This window comes from Talpa europaea (assembly GCF_964194135.1).
Source record: "Talpa europaea genome assembly, chromosome: 15".
NCBI classification, from domain to species: Eukaryota; Metazoa; Chordata; class Mammalia; order Eulipotyphla; family Talpidae; genus Talpa; species Talpa europaea.
The window spans coordinates 34106775-34128738 of record NC_140083.1 but is presented as its reverse complement, the minus strand read 5'-3'; the positions used below and the strand labels follow the sequence as shown (position 1 = coordinate 34128738).

At 40.3% G+C, this 21964-nt stretch overlaps 1 protein-coding gene across 1 annotated transcript in view; it reads right to left on the bottom strand.

The window, feature by feature from the left end:
• Positions 1-21964, bottom strand: part of PTPRR (protein tyrosine phosphatase receptor type R) — a gene marked incomplete at its 3' end in the record, with an annotated part of 234267 nt that overhangs the window by 66534 nt on the left and 145769 nt on the right. The window lies entirely within an intron of this gene.

Below are 21964 nucleotides of genomic sequence, written 5' to 3'. Positions count from 1 at the left end.
AATGGTGCTTTATCACAGAAATCCCTTTTAAATACCAATCCTAATGCAACTTACAAAACTCCCTGAGCAAACTGTGTTAAGGTTTTGTTGAGGAGAGCAGGTGGGGAAACGAGAGTGATTTTTAGCAGCAAAGATTGCAAAGGCTTAATTAAGCCCCCCCCCCCCGATTCCATTGTTCTGTATATCATAAATCTGTATCATTGCTAGCAAAGAAGAAGCAAAAGTCCTTCTAATTTCTATCGAGTGGTGTTCAGGGTTCCCCTAGCTGGGAAGCTCTGCTGAGCACATTTGCTCTTCAGCTACACTCTGTCAGCCCTAAAATCCTTAGACGGCCCTGTTTATTTTATTTGACATTAAATGGCAACAAATATGTGAAGCAGGATTTTAAGGACCGAGAAACAGGCTGCTTAAATGTCCTTCAAACAAAAGCAAAAGCCCAACCAGCTGCTGACCTGGATGTTATTCTCCCTGTTAGTGGCGCACTGGTGCCATCTAAAGGTAGAAGGGGGTATTACCGGTTCTTTCGTATGTGGATGGATTTCTAAGGGTTAAGTTGCACAAGTAATTTTATTTTAGGCTGTTTCTAGTCCTCCACCGACAAAACTGAACACAGTCTGAATACCAATAAAAGGTGAAAAAATAATCATGGCAATAATCCTTTCAATAGGCTTTAGTGGCACACAAATGTAGGCTCATCCCCACAGTTTATGGACTCTAACCTTTACTTAAATGTCTATGTCTTAGTTTTCTCATCATTAAACTTGAGATGATAACATCTATCTCCCTGGAGTGGTTGTGAGGAATAATCCTATTCTGCAGCTGTACTACATCTTGAGCAGTACCTGGCACACTGCAACTGCTCAACAATAATTAGAGACATACAAAGATCTGGGAGTTTCCTCTTCCTGTTTTACAGAGGATAGTAATTCCAGGATATTTTTTATTTGGTGTTAACACGTGCCCTTGGGATATTACTCCATATTTAATTTGCCCTGGGGATATTACTCTATAGTTAAATAGCCCTCCAAAACGATTTATGCCCCCACCCCCTTTACCTTTGCTCCAACAACCTTTCCTATCAGGTCAGAGTGAAGCTTAGGTTTGGTTCATGGTGGGTTAAGGCATGTCTGCACAGAGGGGCACCATAAGAGCGGTGCTTTCTGTCCTAAGGATGCCTTATATGCATGTGCTATATAAACAAAATCTTCCAGAAAAATGCACTTGCCATTTGTCCCAAAAGAAAAAAAAATGCAGCCATTTGCCCATTGTTATTTCTATTGCTAGGAACCCAGCAAGAAGCAAGAAGCTCTTATGTGTGCATGCTCCTGTCCAGGGCCTAGAAGCCTTGGCTTAATAGGTTAGAAGTGATGCTAAGAAACTAAGGGAATAATTTCCATTAGTCAGAGTCGGTCAACATTGGGTATGGTGAGGCAGGTGCCAGAAACAGACACTCCTCCACCCTGGCCCACATCTTGGGGAGGGGGCATCCGTCACTATTGTGAATGACAATTGGCAGCCGCCCCCTTTTGGCACATTTCTTTCAACTACTGCTGGAAACCCAGGAACAGCGGGCGTACAGCAGATTGCTCCTGTCCAAATAGATTGTCACAAAAATCAAAAGGAGAACTGACAGGAGGGGGAAGGAGGAACAATATTAAATGCTTTTCAAAGGGCATTTTAGGTTTGAAGCAGGATTCTATTTGAGTTCACCACCAACTTTCTTATAGGACCTTGGCAAATACCAAGTCTCCTTGACTGCTTAAAAATACTTATTTAGTGTCTTGGATTTTCTTCTACTTGGTTATTACTAAACCCCAGATTATGCTTCTGTAAATGGTTAGGATTCAAACACTACAAACTTTTCCTAGCCCTTAATCTTTATTTCACAGACCTAACCTCTCTGTGGAAGTTGTTTTACTGATAAGGTAAAACAAGTGGATCAAAATCCCTCCTGCTAATATATATAGGAGAGAAATCTTTGGATTAGTGGTTGGATGATACTGGAATTGACAGCGTTAGCGAGGGTAGCCAGTTCTCAATGAGCATGCATATCAACTCCTTGGTGACTGACCTGAGTCAACCCCAATTGTAAATGCATCCAAATTTTGGTGTGGAAAATATTTTTAAAAGAAAAGAGTAGGAGAGTTTGTTCTCAAAATACAGGAGACATGGGTGAATAAATGCTAAATGTTCTTCTTCTACCTTTTGGGCAACTTGTCCTGGTTTTGGGCCCACCAGAGAGGCTTCCTCTCCCACCCACTTCTTTCCTGCTTTCTTACCATTCACGACCCAGGGTACTTTTAGGTCCTGTGCCTAGGACTTGCAAATGCTTCGGGTGAATAAGAATGTGTTTCCTGTGTAAGAACACAAGACATTTTAGGAACAGGAAAAGCCCATCCGGTCCAACATACCTGCCCTTTTTAGGTTTATCTTAATCTCACCTTCCTGAGTTGTTACCTTCCTTCAACTGCCTATACAGAAAAAAACCTTTCTTGTACATCTCATGATCACTGCTATCACTAGACCTGATAAAAATCAGACATATCTTTTAGTGCTGCTGTTTTTAAAACTAATGATTTCTTTTTTTAAAAAAGATTTATTTATGCATACAAGAACTGGGGTACAGGCCAGACCTGTGGGTGGGGGGTGAGAGGATTTACCAGAGACAGAGTGGGGAGCAGAAAAGGCAGATTGACCGAAACACACTGCTGAGAGGAGCAGCAGGTGAGTCAGGAGAGGTCTGCCTCACCATGTGTGTAGCTCCCTGGCCGGGGATTGAACCCGTGCTGCAGTGGCTGCGGACAGCTTCATAGGTTGCACCACCAGGGAGGCCCCCAAACTAGTGATTTCTGAACACATTTTGCAGGGCTTTTAAGTGGTTTATTATTTTTCTTTTTATCATCATAAACCATGAGTGTCAAAAAGGATGTTCCAAAGAAGGCTGGCCTGGAGGGATGAGAAGATTATCTTCTTGATTTTACTCTCAGCTTTCAATTCTAAGTTATGTTATTGGTCATATGTTTTGGGTACCAACATTTGCTCTCAGGGAAATCTAACCTCAGTGAGAAGGGATGTTTATGTGAAAGAGGACTCACTAAGAAGAAAATATGCAGGTGGCTGAGGATTAATCACAAATAGCAGAGACCTGCTAAAAAGCTTAACCTCCTCCGAGCCATTCTCGCCCCCTGCTCCACATTTCAGAGCTGGAATTTACAATAGGGTGAGGTAAGCCATTCACCGTCATAAAAAAGGTAAAATATTTGTTCAACAGATGTTTCATCACTCAAGAAAATTCACATTTTCAATTAAAAAGCCAAAAGAACAGCTTTCCACATCCTTATCAGGGATTCTTGGTAACATTTATACTTCATGTCTACAAGTTTTATGCACTGAATTTTTACTTGTTAACTGTGCAGGTCAACAAATCACTGTGAAGATACCAAAACTGTCTGCCAGATGTCGAGCCCTGATTAATTTGTCTTAAGTTCAGCCAAAAGGGAAGAAAATGTGATGGGTGGAGCATGAACCGCAAGCACAATCAACATCTGACCAACCAGGGTTTCCTGTCACCTTGGGAACAGAATTGATTGGCACTGGTTTCCTGTGTACAAGTTAAACTCCAGTAGCAACTGCACTAACAAGAATAAACTACAGATAAGAGACTTGGAAATTAAATCAAATCATATCACCAAAACTACAGAGTGAAACGCTGAGCAGAGAAGTCCTGAGATAACTTTTGAAGGCATTTTTTTTTCCCTTTTAAGTTAGTTTACATTTAATATCTACTTAATTCTGAGTTTGCCATTTCTGGCCATCTGAAATTAGTAGAAAGGACACACTTTAAACTTAATGTTAGGAGTCACAGGCTGTATCCAAGACTTGGTATTTTTTCATCATGCTAAAGATGAAGTTTTATTAATGCATTAGTGAATTTCTGTTTCAGTTTTTACTCTGTCTTGACTTGTAGTTTTATGGAAGCAGAAGGAATCTTTTCTATCAGAACATTCCCAAGTGTACATGCAGATGAGATATTAATTTTAATCTAAACTCGGAGGCTAGCCAGAATCATAATAGAACAAAAACATTAACATCATTTAGTGCTTTTCTTTGTTTTTAAGTTTTTTCTTATACTCACCTAACCTAGCAACTTGCCTCTTAGATGTGCTTAGAGAACTTACATTATCCACAGTGAGTCCTAAGAATGTTGGAAACATTATTTCAGTGATTTGTGTCTGGTCCCACATAGCTATATTTGTTTTTAGCATAGATTCTGAAATTATATTTCTCAATGCTTTATTCATGCATTCACAAACTCTTGGTAAGCATTTAAATGTGTCGAAGCACATTGTAAGGGCAGGGATGGCCACTGAGCAGGCTTTCTAATCCAGCAGACTGGCTAAAGGAGGAGAGTCCTGGAGCCTTCAGTGGCTTTTGCAGGCTTTTATTGGGATTTACCAGGTACACGGCAGGCAGAGGTGCTGGGGGCCGGGAGGCTGGCAGGCCTGCCAGCCCCCAGCAAGCCGTCACTCCTTCTGGGCTCTCCGGCCTTCTCTCGCGCTCTCTCTGCTTCTTCTGGTTCTGCTGGCGTCCCCGTGATGCCACCCTGTAAGTTCAGTCTCTCAGCCCAGGTGAATGCCATCTACATATGCCCACACCCTATTCCAGGTGCCCGCCATCAGGCATGCATTTGGGACCACAGGGTTCGTCATCTATCCTAATGGTGGGAGGGCAGAAAAGCCTGACACTTTTCATTTACCCTACACACATCTATAAACGAAATAAGAAATTTAAGAGGCGTGGCTAAATTGCTCTTAATGTTTTAAGAATTCACAGAAACCCTAAAGAGTTATACAAGCATAAAAAGTAGAAGCAAAGTGTTGAGGAATAATAAAACAGGGAAGGAAAATGTTTGCAAAATATACTTTGGTTGAAAGACCTTGAAGTTGACAATTGTAAAATATGATCTTTTTCTAAAAGGTATTTCCTATCTTCTTACTCTTTTCTTCCAATCTCAGAATTACTCTCAAAAGTCATTCAATCATTATATAAGTATATATAAATTGCAAAATACACATCTTCTTTGGCATATAGTGGGATTACATCCTGCTAACCTAATACAGTGAAAAATTTCTAAGCGGAAAATACATTTAGTGCACCTAATCCACCAAACATTACAGCTGGGCCTCCTCTAGTTTAAATGTGTTGGGAACACTTAAATTAGTCACAGCTGACCTGAAGAATGTGTGAAGCGTGGATCTGTAAAATTTATTGCTGGATGGTAGGGATGCTACAGCAGGGTCGACAATGTCTCTCTTTCATTATTATCATTGTTCTCTCTCTTTTTTTTTTTTTTTAAGATTTATTTTATTTATTTATATAAGCACTGGGTACAGTCAGAAGTGTGGGAGGGTGAGAGAATTCACTAGAGCTGGAGCGGGGAGCAGAGCAGGCAGAAAGACCGAAGTACACTGCTGAGGGGAGCAGCAGGCAGCAGGAGAGGCCTGCGCGCCATGTGGGACCCTCCTCCGGTGGCCGGGGAGCAGCTGGGGATCGAACCGGTGCCGCAGAGGCCGCGGGCAGCTTTGCAACCCAGCGCTCAACCGCTGCGCCACCAGGGGAGGCCCTGTTCTCTTTCTTTATTAATGTTATTACAGCTTGAGAGGCTCAAGCATAGCTGTAGGACAATGAAGAATATTGGTTCTTTATCCTCTTGATCGTTTGGCTGATGGGGAGCTGAGTCTCCCTGCCACTGTCAGTATCACAAGAGAGTAACATATTGCATATTGTTAGCCCAGGGAAAGATCAGAGTTGAAAATTCAAAGCAGGGTTTCTGCTGAGTGCCTATTGCTTTTGCATCATCATAAAGTCAAGTATGAGTTGAATCACTCACACTTAGGGAACATCTGTATCCTCATACTGTATTCTAGAGTTCAGGTTATTTATGCCCTGATGGCTATGATTAAAAGTGGACTCTGGGGCTCCCTGGTGGCTCAGGGGTAAAAGTCTCAGTGATATCAACGCTATTGCCAGCCACCGTGGCAGGGGTTCGATCCCAACCAGGGAGCTGACCCACCTGGCCCAGCAGACCTCTCCTGTCTCACCTGCTGCTTCCCTCAGCAGTGTATTTCAGTAGATCTACCAGTTCTGCTCTCCAGTATGTCCCAGTGAATGCTCTTTCCCTCCCCCCCACACCTCTGGCTGGCCTACACCCCAGTTCTTGTATGCATAAGTGAATAAAATAAATCTTTAAAAAAAAAAAAAGAGTGGACTCTGGAGCCAAATTGCTTGGGGTTCAAATTCAGGTTCTGTCTCTGATTTTGGGTGACTTACATAACCTGAAAGTACATCAGTTTTCTCATCTGTAAAACAGCGATGCAACTAATATATTTAATTCATTCGATTGTTATATTAGTTGAGATCCTAAATGTAAGACACTTAAAACAGGACTTGGTACACACGAATACTATGTAACTCCGCTGTCAGGACTAACATCGTAGCCCTACTGCTGCTGTTGCTGCTGCTTCTGCCTCCAGGGTCCTTTAGTATGGCTGCCACAGACACAGCAGCTTTCTCTGAAGTTATGTGATTTTGAATTCTTAGTTACTGCCATTGTTGTTTTACCTTTGGATGCCACCATGGCTACTGCAACTGTTAGAACTACTGTTGGTGCTTGTTCCTGTTTTCACTGTTACTGTTCTTTTTTTTTTTTTAAAGATTTATTTTTAATTATTTAGGCATACAAGAAGTGGGTTGCAGGCCAGAGGTGCTGGGAGTGGGGATGAGAAGATTCACCAGAGACAGAGCTGGGAGAAGAAGAGGTAGATCTACTGAAATACACTGCTGAGGGGAGCAGTGGGCAAGACAGGCGAGGTCTGCTGTGCCATGTGGGTCAGCTCCCTGGCTGGGAATGGAACTCACACTGCGGTGGCTGGTGATAAGCTTGATAGCACTGAGACTTTAACCCCTGTGTCACCAGGGAGGCCCAAATGCTCTTCTTACTGTCATCGGCAATTACTGCAGGGCTGGTGTATATGTGTATGTGTGGGTGCGTGCATTTCAGTCTCGTGTGATATACACAGAATGTTGATGGTGATTATCTCTAGTGGTAGGAATAGCTAGTAATTGCTATGTTTTTTGTCTTGATTTAAATATGCTTTCAAAATTTCTGCAATTTAAGAATGTACTATTTGTGTTGTTTGTTAAAAATTGACAAAAGTGGGGCCTCCCTGGTGGTGCAAGGGGTTAAGATGTAGCATATGAAGCTCTTCGCAGCCACTGCAGCACGAGTTCAATCCCTGGACAGGGAGGTGACCCACACGGCACAGCAGACCTCTCCTGCCTCGGCCTCTGCTCCCCTCACCAGTGTATTTTCAGTAGATCTGCCTGTTCTGCTTCCCACGCTGTCTCTGGTGAATCCTCTCACATCCCGCATCTCTGGCCTGCTCCCCAGCTCTTGTATGCATAAATAAATAAATCTTTTTTAAAAACTGACAAAAGTGACTATGAGCTGGAGAAGCACTGAGCTCTCATTTTACCAATATTCTCACTGCTTCATGGCCAATACCACCTTCCTGAGAAAGGAAGGGTGTAAAGGCCACCTCTTCCCAGTGTACAGAAGACATCTTATATATCATCCTATTATAAGATAAACATGAAGAGACAGGGCTAGAAGACACAATTTATTTGCCATTTAACTGTGCACTAAGATCACATAAGGCATTTAATCACTGGCTTATTTTGTTGTTATTTTTATCTCATGTCAAACCTTTCCTCCTTTATCTTTAAGAAGAACATTTTTGATAAGAGGAGCATTCTTTTGTATATTTTAGCTGAACTTATTCCCAGGAGAATGCCCTTGGGCCAGCCCATAGCTCAGTTTTAAACAATTACTCTGACATTATTCTGAAAACAATCCCAGCAAGTTCTACTAAGAATAAATAAAGTACAATAGAATCAAATTATCGACCAAATCTAGAAAAAGCTATTATAGTTTAGTCAGGAAATCTAAGGCTTTTCTTTTCAATGTATTATTATGTTTTCATGCTTCAGGCACCAAAGAAGATAGAATGTGGAATAAATTCAGATTTCCCAGTTATTGATTTGAAGGCTAACTACTGGAGAAGAGAATGTACTAATAACAAAAATGAATTTTTATACATGATGACTATCCTTATGGTACAAATGGTATTAATAGAACAGAGCCAATGGGGGGGAAAGAATAGAAGCACATTCAGAATAAGGTGATTCTTTCCAGAATAATGACAGCAATGCTTTATCTATTGTTCTCCTTACCAACTCTTCTGAAACTTTATATGTCAAAGGGTTAAATGTCTGACTCTAAGAAACAGATGAGACAAATGATGACTTTATTTTTAGACTATTTTGTCAAGTTCTAGGATGAGTGGGATCATCCTTTAGAATTCTAGTAACTCAATGAGCTTGTCTTTGCTAAAAGAGGGTCTTTCTAGCACTTATCTAAGCTGAAATAGGAAAATCACATTCAAGTGGTATTTCTTCTTACATTGACACACATCACTGATAGGTCACAGTGACAGATGATGTTTTCAATATTGAAGGAGATTTTCCAGGTCACCCAAGCTAAGATAAATAGGAATAATGTGATTTCTGCTTATTTCCCTTTATGGTTATTATTTCTGGTCTGTTTAATCTTTTTGCTTTTATCTGAGTCAACTTAATTCAAGAAAATTGTATCAAGAATCCAATTCAGTGCATAAAATATCTATTGTGTGCCTACTGAAAGCAAGACACTTTAAAAAACAAAAATTAGGCTTCAAATTTAGGAAGAATTTGAAGGTCCTAGAGAGCATATGCAATGGTTGACAGGCTGGTATCTGGAGCTAAACCACTGTGTTCCTTTCATGACACCCAAGACCAGCTAGGTGACCTTGAGCAAGTAACATAACCTTTGGGGGGCCACAGTTTTCTATCCTGTGAAATAGGTATATTTGGAGTGTAAAGCATTTGAACAGCACTAGGAATGTAGTAAGTGCTCAAAAAAAAATGTTAACCATTGCTATTATTAACATTTTTTTCATGGATTAGTCTACATTTTAAAAATAAGCTTCCTTCTTATTCACACTTCTTCCTTTCTATTCTTCCTCAAGATTTTGATAATATAAGGAAGAGGGTATGAACTTTAGAGGTAAACTCATAAATGAGTTTTTATTTTTTTTAATTTTTATATTTTTAAGATTTATTTATTTATTTATACAAGCACTGGGTACAGTCAGAAGCACAGGAAGGTGAGAGAATTCTCCAGAGCCAGAGGGGGGAACAGAACAGGAAGACTGACGAAGTACACTGCTGAGGGGAGCAGCGGGCGGCAGGAGAGATCTGCACACCATGTGGGACCCTCACCAGCGACTGGGGATTGAACCGGTGCTGCAGAGGATGTGAGCAGCTCTGCAGCCCAGCGCTCAACCGCTGCACCACCAGGGAGGCCCTAGATGAGTTTTTAGAGGAAAGAATATTTATGTTAAAATTCCTACCAAGCAGTAAAGGCAAGCCTTCTATTAATTGCTGCATGTTTGATCATAGGTGGTTGACAGACTGCAATAAGGTGGCAGAAGAAATCTTGACAATGTTTCTTAAACTTTAAAGGGGGCTATTCTTCTAGAAGGATCCTAACTGGATGAAACTGGCTTCTGTTTTTTTCTCACTGAGAAGACTAAAACACTCAGACACTTATGGTTTCAAAGGTATCTGAGAGTAAGTAAAAGCTTTGAGAGGAATAATTATTTTTAATTTATATTTGTTATAAATATATAGCCCTAGGAAACTAAGGATATCTCAGATACACTGAGGGGAATGATAGATAGGTGGGCAGAACATGGTCTAGTTACATCACTGCACCGATACAGAAGGATGGACCTTAAAGAGTCTCATGACAAGTGTTTTTCAATAGGGCAATGGACATGACCTGCAAAAACTGCCCAAATGTGAGGAAGACACAAACATAGAGTGACCTCCAATTCACCCTCATATCTCTCACTCCACCTACAGAGATCTTTGCCCAGCCATCTACCATCTACCTGAGGAAACAGTCACACTGATGGTCTTCAAACTCTTTTCAAAAGTGACAGATCTTGGTTAAGAAAATTCTTTCTGCAAGGCTGATAAGCAGAGCAAGTATATGCAGGACTGGCGACACTGAAGGGTCTCAGAAAGCCTACCTGCCAATCCCCGCTCCCCAAATCTTTGTGAGAAGAGGCTGAAAACCACTAATTAGCTTAAAATGTGGAACAACCTATAGCTAGTCATGAATTCAGCTATGATTCAATCGCTGAATCAAGCAGAACTGACAGACTGTGTCCAGCAGATTCTCACAGTACTTGGAAAACTTTATCTCGTTTCCTTCTTTATCTCGGTTCCCTCTTTTGTAAAACATTAAAGCAGGCACCTTCCAGCCTCATGTGGGTCTTGGGATCCAATACTTTTATTTATTTATTTTAAAGATTTATTTTATTTATGCATACAAGAACTGGGGTACAGGCCAGAGGTGCGGAGGGTGAGAGGCTTCACCAGAGACAGAGTGGGGAGCAGAACAGGCAGACTGACTGAAATACACTGCTGAGGGGAGCAGCGGGTGAGACAGGAGAGGTCTGCACCCCATCTGGTTCACCTCCCTGGATGAACTCCCTGGATGAACTCGTGTTGCAGTGGCTGTGGATAGCTTCATAGTGCTGTGTCTTAACCCCTTGTGCCACCAGGGAGGCCCAGGATCCAATATTTTTAGTAGTAAATGCAGCTTCAAGAATCCCCCCTTATGGGGGTAGGCAAATAAAACCCCTCAGGGGAAGACTGTGGGACGGACAGTGAAGTTGGTTTCATATCTCCACTGGCATGTTCCTGGAATGTGACCCCTGAGTTGTTTTATTATAGTTTCAGGGCTCTGCTTCCAATAAAGGGGCTCTGCCTGTAGCTGTATGTACCAGAAAGTGTCTCTGATTTGAAAAGATGATTGAGATCATGGTGACGAACAGGAGTACTTTAAATATAGAGATAAGAACTAAAATTTAGATATACACAAACATTTGAGTGCACACATTTAAATACGCATGCATTCAAAGACGTGCATTTAAATGTATGTTTTAAAGTATGTGATGTGTGTGTAAATATGGACATGTACTTAGGCATAGATATCGACATCTATATCTATGTCTATCTCCTTGACTCTGCCCCAGAACTACTAACTACATTTTTTGATTTGATTCTAGAATTTCTATCTAATAGAACAGAATATTTAGAAATATCTCTAGGGCCTCCCCGGTGGTGCAGCAGGTTGAGCGCGGCGCTGTGAAGCTCTCTGTGGCCTCTGCAGCGCGGGTTCGATTCCCGGCGGCCAGGGAGCTACCCACATGGCCGACCTCTCCTGTCTTGCCTGCTTCTCCCCTCAGCAGTGCTTTTGGTCTCTCTGCCTGTCCTGCTCCCTGCTCTGTCTCTGGTGAATCTTCTCACCCTCCCGCGCCTATGGCCTGTATCCCAGGTCTTGTATATATAAAAAAATCTTTACAAAAAAAAAAGCTGCTTTAAAAAAAAATCTCTATGTAGAAAAGCATCTAAAAATGTGACAAAGTTTCCCTAGAGAAATAGGATATTATTAGATTTGGGAATCACTGAAAGTTCCCTTTCAACTATGAATTGACTTTGCATATTTGACTTTGTAGGAATCTCCTAGTTCTAGCATATCATCATGCATATCTGGACCATTGAAAATCCCCACCACTGCCATTGGTAGTGGTGAGCATAAATGAGGGAAGGAATTAAACATTTATTAACGTCTAATATGCACCTTAATTGGCAATAAGAATAATAACGGTCCTTATTCCCAGGGAGTTTGTGATTTAATTTATTGAATTACCATTGTTTGTATTCTGAGGAATAATAATGATTTGAAAAGAAATCCATATTCTCATGACCAAATAATCATGCTTAAGCCATGTTCTAATTATTTTACTTATATTATCACCTCTTCTTAGTAGTATTTTGAGGATTTTGCCATACTAGTGCTCTTTGACTTTGTGTACCTTCTACCTTGGGGGGATAAAACTGCTGGATTCAATAATTAAATATTCCAGTGACACTCTCATTGACATCATAATAAAGATTTCGTGAGACACAATTCTTCCTCTTTCCCCAATTTCACTGGCATCACTAGAGAAGGTAAAGCCAAGCATGGGAAGTTCTGATAGACTGTTGATTCAGTACGCCCCCTACAGGTCACATATGGGAGGATGTATTTAAATTAGATTAGATATTTGGATCACTACTTTTTTTTTTATTAGCTTTTAAAAAATATTTTATTTTATATAATTCTTACATCATTTTTCATATTTGCATAATGTATGCATTTTCATTTTGGTTATATTCCCCATACAATTGCACCCCCCCTTTATTTGACTCTAGTCCTTCCTCTCCCTTCCCCTCACCCCCCCATAGTGTGTCTCTGGTTTATGCTTGCTTGTTGATTTTGATTTTCACTTTGTATTAATTAGTCTTTTGCCTGGTATCTTATTTAAGTTTTCTAAATTCCTGCTTGAGTGAGACCATCCGGTATTTTTCTTTTTCTTTCTGACTTATTTTGCTGAACATGATCCCTTCTAGCTCCATCCATCACTACTTCTTAAATATTTACTGAGCTTGTCCCTCACTGTTCTCAAGGATTCTACATTTAATAGGAGAGTGACCCATTCCAATAATATCTGTATACACACACTTCTGAAATATCAATCAACCAAGCTCTTGAACTCAATCTGCCTAAATAACAAAATACATAAAACATGCTCCACACCTAACATATGCATCATACTTTATTGGTTTAATTCTTTGATTCTTACCTGTTCAACTAGAAGCACAGTCACTGTAGGCTGAACTACTCCAATCTCTAAGCTCCTCCCTTATGTAGTTTTTTGGCTAGAATAGGAGTCATTTGTTTAATTTAACTTTCCTATTAATTTCTGCCTCCAATTAACACAGAGTGTTAATTTTAACACTCTAAGTTATGAGGATGGACAAGGCAACAAAACACCTTTAAAGTTCAGAAAATACATTTTAAGGGCTGGTTTAAAACGTGATTATCATTTCTCTTCTACAAAACAGGAGTGGTGAGTAAAGCCCTCATACTATGCCACAGTCAAGGTCTTTAGATCAGTAAGTTGGAGGAAAATATTTCTTCCACAAAAGGTTCATAATTACTTAAAAAAGGAAGTTTGAAGTTTTAAAGTGTACAGATAAGAAAGTACAGGTAAGGATAATCACCCCATACAAAGTTACAGAATGTTCAAAGGTGAGAAAATCTTGCTTCTCCTGAAAATAAAAACTTGCAATATCTGGGGTCTTTGTATTGATTTCTAAACCATTATTTTACAAATATGGAATCATTCAACTGCAGATTTTTTCTTGCCTAGGTGTCTTGATGTGTGTTTATGCTGTCATAACATCTTCAAGAGAGAGACTCTAAATTTCAAGAGATTTTCACATTAAACAGGAGCAGAGAGACTTGAAAAAACTCATCAGTCACATAAAGTGGTTACAGAATTGAAGCAAACAGGAGTGAAATGGCAGGTTAGATGTTCTCCCTGTCCCGGGGTCTTCTAGAACAAAATGGACATTTCAGAGCTGATTTCGATGAGTAAGATGAACTGATGACTAAGGCTAACTTTGTATTATTCAGACAATATTTAAAGAAACCCTAGTGTGGCACTAGGAAACAAAGATGAATGAACTCTTAGGCGATTCTCTCACTTTCTCTCTCTCTCTCTCTCTCTCTCTCTCTCTCTCTCTCTCTCTGTGTGTGTGTGTGTGTGAAGGTGTTTGTGGGGTATGGGATCAGAAAAGGACAGGAGAGGTAGTTGATTCCTAGAGGGCTGTGTGTTTTTCTATGGACCAGATGGGAGACGGCATTAAAGGAGAATAGTACACATGTGGAAAAGGGGCTGGGGGCAATGAGAAAGAACTGATGGGGAAAAGCAACCACATCTTGAACAGTGTTGAGCAGCCATTGGAGACTAACATGGCTGAGGATCCACTTTTGAGGTCTAATTTTTTCAGGCAACAGTAGATCTTTTCCACATGCTTAATGTATTCACTCTCAAAGGTCCTTTAGCACCTCATCATTTTTACTGTCATTATTGATTAAAGTGGGTTTAAAATGCCAATTTGTTTCTCTAAAGATTCGATCAGGAAAACATGATTTTTTCCAAATGGGGATTTAATAGCAAAATACTAGCTAGAGTCAAAATTCAACAACAACAACAAAAAAATACAAAGGTAAAACTAATCATCCAGGGGACCACATTCAGAGCTGGAGAATGAGAGTGTTTATGAGTGTTCCTGAGAGCCCAGGGGTGCAGTGTGACATCACAGAGGACAATCAGGGAGAGGTGTGCAGATTCTCCCCTGGTGGTTAATGAGGCCAGGCAACCTGCCGGCACTAGAGCCTTCTCTGTAGGTCAAAGAAATGATGACAGTGATCATCTGCCCTTTTTTTTTTTTATCATTAGTATTTCTTTCCATAAAATTAACCTAATTTTAAGGGCTTGTTCCATTTCTCATATCAAGATCTAATAAATGTTTATGGGACATATAGTATGTGTCAATATTGTGCTGCAGGCACTACCATATGGGGAAAGCAGAATCAAGAGGGGGAAAGAAAAAGAGGTGTAAGGCAGGCAAGAAGTGAGGGCTTGGAATAAGGAAGAATTACTGAAATTGGTAGTTAAATCTGATTTAGAAAAAAAAAAAACCCTAACACCTCGATAAAAGGATTTATATATTACAAGACATATCAATTTCACCGGACACACTATCCTTAAAACGACTTGTGGATTAAATGTGAAATGAAAATCACTGGCTGCATTGTTAGAAAGCATATCATATTTGGGGGTATTCACACCAGTTTGTTATTTCTCAAGTTACAGTTCTTTCATCACGGCACGGAGACTTTTTAATCTAAAGTAGCTGCCAAAATAGATTATGTTTTACCTGCCAGAGAGGTCATTTAAATCATTATGGATTTTCCCCCACAGAAATCAGAGTCGAGGGCCTTTTCTCACTAAGACTCGCTAATTACTGCTTCAATATGAGGTTGTCCACTGGAGGGCACTATTTCCATGTATCAATACACAGCCATCACCTAGGTTTCAACTAGGCCAGCTTCAGAAATGAGTCAGACACCTGAACACTCCCACATTGCTTAAATTACACCAGATGATCATGATACATTGATAAATGGAAATGACACTTCAATGTTTGTAGTATACTTAAGGTTACCAAAAAAAAATCAAAATTTAATTTTCCTGAAGTCACAAGTAGTGGATAATTTATGATTTTTCACTCTTTTGCTATAGAAATCTTTTATATCAATAACTGGGTGATTTGTTCAGAGTAGAGTGGTGCCTCCTTTCATAGGAAAACAATGTTCAAGCAGCTGATAAAATGCCCATAGTGGGACTCTGAGCTGTGGTGGTGTGATGTATTTCAGGTAACTCCAAAGGTAAATGTTGCTACCTGCAAGGTAAAATCTGACACAGTAACTAAGATTCAGAGCTGATCTCTCTCAAAATAGGAAGCACAGAATACCCTGGGAATTGCCTGTGCCTGCCCTGATTAAAATTCTTTTACAAAAAACTTCATTTCACCTAATTTTGTCAACGTATACAGCAAGATCTGGAACATGGTCCTCTAAAAAGGACTCAAAAATCTCATTTTAAAAAGCATTGCATTTAGCACTTCCCGCAATGAAACTCTAATTTGATCACAGGTGGAGAAATCAGGGATCAGGAACCTCAAAAAATGGTATGATGACAGGCTGTTCTTGAGGGCTGGACAACCAGAGTTCTCTAGAAATGCTGACATCGTACAGCTGGGGGAAGCAAGCTCCACTCCCTCCTTCTAGGTCAGAACTACAGAATGGCTGTAATTCTGTACCCAGAAGGTAACTGGGTTTTGCCTCCCCTCTGGGGAGTGGGAATAGAGACCACCTAGTAAAGCTGGAAACCAGTTTCTAGGATCAGGTTGCGAGTTAGTGGATGTTGAAGGGTGGGTGGGAGTTAAGTGCTGAGAAGCCCTTTTCTGTTCGACTCTCAGGATGCGGCAACCTGTGTGGTGGGTGGTCTGGTGGAAGATACAGCAGTCAGAGGGCCCAGTGGAACTTACTTCTGTTATTCTGCCAGGGGCCACGAGTGGGAAAAAAGGAGGTAGGTAGGCAGCGGAAAGGAGCTATTTTAGTGATTGCTATCAAAGCTGCTTCCAGGTCTACACTCTAGAGACTCATTCAGCAGCAAAGGTTCAAATATTTCAGTCTGCTTGGAGAGAAGCTAGGTCTGTGCTTGCCAACAAGTGATGGCCAATTTTAACCTTTTAAGGCAGAACTCGACAACTTTTAATTCCTTAAACATATATCTTGGCTTCCATTCTACTCTCTCTGGGAAGAACCAGATGAAAGTAGCCACTGTCATTTCTTTAATTTACCACAATTACTTGTGGTCTCATGACTTGTCATTATATTTTAGGCAGATTTTGAAAGTTATGTCTGTGTTTTCTTAATGCCAGTGGTTTGTTTTTTTTTTAAAGAATTTCTTAGAGACTTTTGTTCTAACCCTTCAGAACTCCAACCTACCTACATAGAAATGTGATCACATCTGTCCTGCAAATAAAGAGGAAAAGGTTTGAGGTTCATCTTAATGAGGGGCTACTGTGGGGTTCCAACCCCTCCCCCAAAGTGGAACATCCCCCAAAGGTATTTTATAAAGATCAAAGGTATTTTATAAAGATATGATCATAAAAAAATAAAAGAAACTTTGAATCTTTTCTGTATCATCTAGGGAGAGGTAGAACATAGTGGTTATATGCAGATTTTGTAGCTAGATTGTCTAGATTTAAACATTCAATTCCATCTTTATTTCTCTGTGACATTATGTATGGGATTCATTCTCTCTAAGTTTCTGTTAGCTCATCTGCAAAAGGTGCATAAAAGTAGTACCTGTCTCAAGGTGTATTTTGATGGTGTATGAGATAATATGCTGGCACGCTGGTGGGCATATGGCAGGTTCCAGGCCAATATATTTGCTTTCAGTGGCCTCCCTGGTTGTGCAAGAGGTTAAGTGTCAGCACTATGAAGTGATCCGCAGCCACTGCAGCACAGACTTTGATCCCCGGCCAGGGAGCTATCCACGTGGCACAGCAGACCTCTCCTGTCTCGCCAGCTGCTCCCCTCAGCAGTATGTTTCAGTAGATCTGCCTGTTTTGTTCCCTGCTCTGTCTCTGGTGAATCCTCTCACCCCCTGCACCTCTGGCCTGAACCCCAGCTCTTATATGCATAAATAAATAAATCTTTAAAAAAAATTTGCTCTCATTATTTGTCCTCTTCCCAGGATACGGGCAGCAACTTGGTGGAGGGACATGAACATGCACCCTCCTACCTCTACTGTCCACCACACCCCAGTGAAATGGGTTCATTTAGTGAACAATACAGAGACCTCCCTGCCACCTCCCCTGGAGATGTTCAGACTTGAGTTTTCTGGATTATTGTTTCACATTTCCTCTCACTTTAGTTTATTTATTCGCGCCTGCCATCATCTTGGTTTTTATAAAGGATTACTACTGGCCGTCTAGAATGAAGAACCTGGTGAAAGAAAAAGCTGAGACCAACGGTGAGCATCTAGATGGGCAGTGAAATGTTAGCTACCTCGAATCGAGTGTTTTGAATCAACCACACAACACTGCATCTTGTGTGATTTAGAGTCTGAAGACATTCTGAAAGGCAAGCAAGGAATTTGCTAAGAGGAGTAAAGTGTGACACTCCATAATATACCTATTTGCTAACTATATCTTTTATAATCTATTTGTTATTTATTTTCCATATAACATAGACATAAAGTACTTGTTAGGAGAACAACTTCTGAAGCCAGACTGCCTGGATTCAAATTCTGTTTGCCACCCTTCCACCCCAGGAACTATAAAATTATTCATCCAGGAAAACGAGCATTCATTTCCTCACAGTGAGGAAGAAATAATAAGCCCCTGGGTCTCAACATGAGATAATACAGATAAAGGGTGAATAACTCTTATGATGTTATTTTTATTGATGCTATTTGGAGTTAAATTAGGACTGATTAATAAATGGTTTTCTGTTATGTGTTATGTTACAATAACCCACATTGTCAGGCTGAGCAAATAAGTCGTGGATAGTAATGGTGCTGGGTCATAGGTTCTATTAGAACAAATGTTGTTTATTTGAAGAAGGCCATGTGGTGAATATATGGTCTGGAAAGCCAAGAAGACTTGGACTATAAACATAGCTCTGTTACAAACAGAGTTGTAACCTTTGGCAAGTATAGTAATACTTCTAGTGCCTCGCCCAGGTAACCTTTACCAGGTCGATGCCCACCCTCCCCCACTGCTGGCATAATGGCTGTGAATGGCGAACAACTGAGCGCTAAGGGGAGTTGCCTAATTCAGATATGTGTACAGAGTTAAGTCTCCAGGGCGGTCTGAGGTCAAAGGTTGACTGGCATGAAGCTACAAATGCCTTACTTGTTTGCCTGAAGTTGGGACAGCTATTCTTGAGGTCCCTTTCATATTCCAGCATTCCCTGTGTGACTGAGGCCAGATATCAGCAAAAACCAGCTCTCTGTGGAGCTGCTTCTGTTCTACTCCCCCTATTTTCTTTTTTATTTCTCCTGGGGACAGCCTCTCATTAAATCACATGGACAAGAGCCATTGTCTCACCCTCTGCCTTTAGGGAACCTCATTTAAGACCTAAGAGAGAACATTCTGGGTCTCTTTCACTTGATAGAAAATGAGGGCACTAGCTCAATGTTCATTGATGGCTTTGTTTCACGAATATAGATTTTAATTTCCAGAGCATTTTTGTATACTTTGTCTTCTGATATTCATTCCTATGCATTCTGTATTCTTTTCTTACCTATATATCCCAAATGGAGATTCGCTGAAGAACCACACAGTGTACGCTTTTAAGTTTTGAACACTGAAGTCCTTTTCCACTAGGGGGAGCAGGTGACAGAAGTCAGGGTATTCCACTTTGCCAGGAGGAATTCATAGGAAACAAAAACTTTGAGTTTAGATGAAGAATACCCAACATTTTCCTGTGAGGCTGAGGCTTGTGTTTTCATTGCTTCCCATCACTGCAGACATATTTTTAGCGCTGATAGGAATCTCTCAGGCTCAGCCAGATGCAACCCCTTAGAAAACCTTTGAACTCACATACCTGGGTGTTGTATCATGAATAACACACCAAAATAAACCACTTTCAGCACCATTTAAGAAAAATTAGCGAGTGCATATTCATTGGGTAAAAGCAACCTCAGGAGGCCTGTGGAGGCCTTGGTTGTGATAGAAAGAAAACTTTCATTAATGTCATATTCCTACTGACCCAGTACCTGATCACTGAGGAAAACTTGAGTCGGAGGTGAGGTTGCCATGTTTCAAGGAGTCTGCCCTTCTTTTCTGGACAGTTCTCTAACTGTCCTTGCTCAACTTTTACATTCAATAGAAAATTAAATGTGAAAAATATGAGGAAATAATATGACTTTACCCATTTGCCTGTTGATTTCCTTTCCATCAAATTGGCTATTAGTCAAATGGTAGCCTGAAGGGAAATCTGCAGAAACTCCCATTAACAGTTGTTTGTCTCCCCACTGAAGAAAATAAATCACTCTGGGGTTTGAATGTGATCCTTTGTTTATTGGGCATTTGGAACCTGCCAGTACACAGTTTTATCTAGTGGGGGTTTGGGAGGACAGAAATGTGGCAAAGGAAGATGAGCTAACCGTGGCCTCATGCCAAAGCCAGTTCTGTGACATTTCCAGCTTAACCATCAGGAACTGTACAAGGCATGAGCTTTTCTCCTCATTACAGGTGAATAAACAGGTTCCACATTACACATGCAGCAAGTGTGGAGCAGATGACGTCTCCCTGATTCACGGACTTGCCATAGACAAGAATAGACTTAAATTTGATACTGATATCTGTTAAATAACATTAACTGGCCAAAATTCAAACATATATTTACAAATAGGATGAGAACATCTATATGCCAATTGGCAATTTTACAAAAAGTTATGCCCTTCTTTTCGGCTGGAACCACCATCTTCCAGTAAATTGCCAAAATGACCAATACAAAAGGGGAAAGAAGGGAAACAATACATTATGCTGTATGTTCTCTAGGCCTTTTCGAAAACCTGGAGTTGTTCCTTTGGTCAAACATACGCAAATCTACAAGAAAGGTGACATTATAAACATCAAGGGGTGGGCACTGTTTAAAAAGGAGTGCCCCCCACGTCACCATGGCAAAACCGGAAGAGGCTACAATGTCACCCAGCACGCAGTTGGCATTGCTGCAAACAGACAAATAAAGGGCCAGTTTCTTGTCATGAGAATTAATGTTCCAACTGAGCATATTAAGCACTTTATAAGAGCTGACATAGCTTCCTGAAATGTGTGAAAGAAAATAATCAGAAAAAAAGGAAGTCAAAGAGAAAGGTACTTGGGAAAACTGCAGGTCCAGCCTGCACCAGCCAGTGAAGCACACTTTGTGAGAACCAATAGGATGGAGATGGAGCTGCTGAAACCTATCCCCTAGGAATTTATGGCATGAAAGGAGTGAAAGAAAAAGATCTCAGGACTATTAAAAAACAATTTACAAAGTCAAATGGCAGATCCAATTGTATCATTTCAGTAAAAAGAAATAGTTTCAAATTTCCTGAGTTCAAAAACAAACAAAAAAAAACCTAACCTAGTGTATACTTGTAGAATGGAATCAGAGTATAAACAAAATGAACATTAGATTTCCTTTTCCTTCTCAAAGACACTGTGCCATTTCTATTAATTATTAATTTTATGGTACCCTTTGAAGTTAAGCGGAACTGATATTATCATACCTGTTTTGTAGACGAGGAAAACTGCACCACAAAGGGCTTAATTAACTTGAGTCACTTGTTTAACAAAAATCAGAAGTAATATTAGCACAGAGATTCAGCACTATAGCTTATCATTAGACTATTTGTTCTTATGGAGGTTTCTTTCGAAATATATGAGGTCCCAGATGTTGAGGAACATTAATTAATTAACTATAATGTTTTTAGTGTGTTTACTCTGGACCAGAATTATAAGAGCCATGAGATACAGAACTATATGGTGCCTGCAGCTGTTCTGCAAATTCTTACAAACTGGTTTAGGGACAGGGCAAAGCACTCAAAAACCAGTATCAGTTCCTTTCTGTATTATTCCTTGATTAAAGGCACTGCAGGAGAGCTCAGGGTGTTAAAAACCACTGTGGGCATGAATAGTTGGCATGGGAAATGTACAAGGTAGGTTTCTTTTTGGGCTGTGGAGACTAGAGCTAAATGTACAAGAAGGAAGAGGGGCCAGGTAAACAAAGATTTGCAAAGGTGGGCAGGAAAATAACACACTGAGAACAGACAGGATGGAATTGGTTAATTTTGTGGTCCAAACACATTAGGAGAGAGTGATCAGGACCAGATAGTGTAGTATCTCTAAGCTCCAACCAGGTGATCTGTGACTTGTGCTGTAGGCAAAGAGGAACTAATAGAATTTTTACACATAAAGCAGTCATTGTCAAAGCAAGATATATCTGGAGATTGTGCAGTCTAAGGAGAAAACCAGATCAGGCAGATAAGATGAAATAAAATAATGTATATGAAATAGGTCACATATTATTCTGCATATTCTCACAATCATAAGACACAATAATACAAATATGAACTAAAGAGAGCTGGGTCCAGGGTAATGGTTAGGAATCAATAATGAGAGATTTTTAGGAGCAAGAAACAATGTGATTTGTCTTTCCTTCCTTTTTCAGATAAGTGTCTTAAAGATCAGAGTATATTTGCTGCTTCTTTGGTTTTCTTTTCTGAATATTTGTCTAAATTAGGAACAAAACCCTTCTTGGGAATTGGGAAAA